Source organism: Rhinopithecus roxellana, chromosome 7 (genome assembly GCF_007565055.1).
Source record: "Rhinopithecus roxellana isolate Shanxi Qingling chromosome 7, ASM756505v1, whole genome shotgun sequence".
Taxonomy (NCBI): Eukaryota; Metazoa; Chordata; class Mammalia; order Primates; family Cercopithecidae; genus Rhinopithecus; species Rhinopithecus roxellana.
Window position 1 is genome coordinate 117,874,621 of NC_044555.1, and position 3,788 is coordinate 117,878,408.

A 3,788-nucleotide genomic window follows, 5' to 3' on the forward strand; every position below is an offset into this window, starting at 1 on the left:
TTCTTTTTCCCTTCATTCTTGCATTTTGTTCACCTATGTTTTATAGCAGAAAGGGTTTATGGTAGCCAAAGATACAGTATACATTTTTCTATTCATTTGAACAAAGGGAACAGATGAATGAGGGTGGATATGTACATATCAATTATCAATCCTTTTGGTTATCCATAAGAGAAAACCTAACATAATGCCTTAAATAATAAAGACACTAAATTATCTCACTTCATAAGTCTGGAGGTCCATAGTTCCAAGTTGAGTTTAGTGGTTATATTAGGAAAACCTTTGGCTTTTCTTTCAGGATTGCAAGACAGATTACACTGCTTCTAATCTGATCGTTTTACTGAAAAGTATCAAAAGAAATATTAACTGACTTTGCACATATTGCCCAGGTGCCAACTATGTGCCAGGGATGTGCAACATTCTCTAATACTAGAAGTAGACCCACACAAGGAAGAATAACTCCACCCCTAAATCCCAATCATGTTCCTATTGAGTAACACTGACTTAGACCAATCACAGGGCACCGTCTATGGCTGCGCATGTGGCACTTGACCAAACTTGTGATTCTGTTAGGAAGGAAGAAGTGGGGTGGCTAGCAAGTAGATAAATATCTGTGACTACAACAGGCAGGATCTACTCTTCTTGAGCAATTAAAATGTGTCAAATACTCTGCTCAGCAGTTTATGTACATTATATCATGTTACTGTCAAGCAAGCCTTCAAGAAAGTTTATTATTATTCTTACTTTACGGGTGAGAAGACTGAGCCTCAATTTGAGAAAGGTAAGGCATTTCCCTAAGCTCGTTTAGCTAACAAGTAACATCATCCAATTTCAGGCTCGGTGTTCACTGAAGCTTCACCTTTTTATCAAAACAACAACAAAACTTGATTTCTTGCTCATGATGTATACACAGAGCAATAAACATCTCTGACTTTGCTTCTTCAAGTTGATAAGTGACTCACACAGAAAAATGTGACTCATGGAATCTAGTCCTTCATGGATCCTTTCATGAATGATGATTATTAAATTGCTCAGACCATCCCTATACTACTTATAACTGGCTTTAGAATGGATTCCCACACCTAGCACTGCTTTAACCCTAATGTTAAATATTTAGCGTAACGAGGGTTCTTTTAACACTGATATTTGAAAAAGTGTATATACTTTTTCTAAGCCTCAGAATATAAAATATGTTGTAATATCATACATATTGGTAACTCATATCTTCAATTTGTCCTCAATTTCAAGTAAATCCTCAGCCAAATAAACTAGAAAGCTAATAAATCACTTTAATTACAATCAATGGAAGTTTCCCTAAATATATTTCTGCAATAAATAGCTTCTATTATTAATTTTTGAAAGATTAATTTAAGGGGAGATTATTGTCAATAAAGTTGGGGATCCTTGGCTGTGAATTGCTATTCTTCATCTATGTATGTTATATACCATTTTTATTCCTCCACCATGGAAAAACTAACTTCCAAGTTTAAGGCACTTCAACTGATACATTTATCAAGAAATTATCAATCTTGTAAATTATATTCTTCATGGTGTCTCACTGGCTAACTTTAAGATTGCAAATTTCTGTAGTATAGATAGAATAAACATGACTTAGTTTAGAAAAAAAATACTGCTTTTCTAGAATTACAATAATATACTCTACTATTAAAATTAGAAGAAATGTAGTTTTTCCATTGGCATAAAATTGTTTCCCCATTGGGAACATTTCATACATAGTGATAATTAATTATGGTAGATGTCTTGATTAGTGAATAGAGCATGAGCTTCAAAACCAAGATGATTTGACTTTAAGTTCCAGCTTTGCTTTTCTAGCTATGTGACTTTGGGCAAATTATTTAACATCTCTAGGCTTCAGTACCTTCTTCAAAATAGAGGTACTATTCAACTATCAGATAATATTCACATCATGTGCATTTCATAAATTGTAATCATTAATAATAATTAAGTTTTGGCCCTTTTGTGAAGCGACAAAGACTGAGAGGTTGTGGCTGCATTGCCAACCTGGAGCAGTAGTAGCCTTCTCCACATAGAACCTGGGAGTAGGAGACTCAGAATCAAATATCTTCTCCTTCCCCCATCCTAGTTTTGGCTTTGGGAGAAACCTTACAAACACAATGACTAGCAATGTTACCAACAAGACAGATCCTCGTTCCATAAATTCCCGTGTGTTTACTGAGAATCTCAGAACTCTTGAGGTCAAGAAGTCTGAAGTGGAGGCAATCTTTTTGTAGTATGACAAAATTTTGGGTTGCCCTGTTCATAAGGGCTTTGCCTTTGTTCAACATGTTAATGAGAGATACCCAGGCTGCTGTGGCAGGGGAGAACGGCAGAATGATTGCTAGCCAGGCTTTAATATTAATCTGGCTGCAGAGCCAAAAGTGAAGTGAGGGAAAGCAGGTGTAAAATGATCTGCAGTAGAGATGTATGGCTCATCTTTTGACTTGGACTATGACTTTCAATGGGATTATTATGATAGGATGTACAGTTACCTAGCACATGTTCCCCCTCTTCCTCCCACTACTCGGCTGTTTTGTCCTTGAAAGGCCAGAGTGCATTAGAAAACACCTCATGAAGGGGGCAAAAGTGGCTTTAATTCTGAGTGGACAAGGGGATCTCCCAAGTCTGGAAAGTTGAAAGGAGGCGATGTTTAGGCTGTGAAGAAGAAATTGACCCAGATAAAACAAAATGTGTGTTCTCTATTGAAAAACATGAAAAAAAAATTGAAAGGGAACAGAGCAAACCAGCGGTAGAGATGAAGAATGATAAGTCAGAAGAGGAGCAGAGCAGCAGATCACTGAAGCAAGGCAAGACTAATGTGAAGATGCAGTCTGAGGGGGATGCAGATGACTATTGGATGATGATCATAAGGAAGATGGGGGATGATCAGCTGGAGTTAATCAAGGATGATGAACAAGAGGCTGAGGAAGGAGAAGATGACAAAGACGCCAATGGCGAGGATGACTCTGAAGCATATTGTGGAGATTAGAAATCTTATCCAATTATTTAATTACCTAGGTGCTTGTAAGATCAGCTCTTTCACCAGATTCTCTCCCCTAGTACCTTCAAAGCATGCCCACTGTTCTCACCATCCTTGCCCCTCCCATGTTCACTAATTCAAATTGCCCGGTGCCTAGTCCCATTTCACTTCCTTTGACGCTTTTTGTAGTTTTATAGTCTTACCTTATAATTTATGCTTTTAATTTTCATTCCTATTTATGACTTAATAATCAAAAGAATGTATGGTTATTATCAACTGTCTCCAAAATAATCTCTTGTTATGCATTGAGTACAGTTCTTTTCATTCATACATAAATTCAGTAGTTGCTTCCCTAACTGCAGAGTCAATCTCATTTATTTGAGTAGCACCGGAAACCATCCTTGAGTTTAAAAGTATACATGTTATATTCTCACATGAGTTTGCACGTGAGGCAGTTCAACACAAATGTAAAAATGTGTTTTTGTGAATGAGAGTTGGCATGTCAATTGTATTTTTTAGAAAATTAATCAGAGTTATCGATTTAAGATTTGTTCTCTAAAGTTGATACTGTGGGATATTTCTGTGAACAGCCCGATGTTTGGGACTTTTTTTTCCTCAAAATAAATAGGTCCTTATTAAACCAGGAATTTGGAGAAAAAATTAATATCATAATCATATACTCATTCAGAGTCCAGAACTCTTTATCCATGTGCCTTGGTGGAACACATGATCTCAATCAATCCGAATCAGATCACTGCTGGGACCAGTAGTCAACTATTCAGCAAAATGTCAG

General features: G+C 36.6%; 1 pseudogene; it reads left to right on the forward strand.

Annotated features, from left to right (window-relative positions):
• Positions 1-2,132: 2,132 nt before the first annotated feature.
• On the forward strand, positions 2,133-3,004 carry LOC104668162 (annotated as a pseudogene).
• The last annotated feature ends 784 nt before the right edge of the window (positions 3,005-3,788 follow it).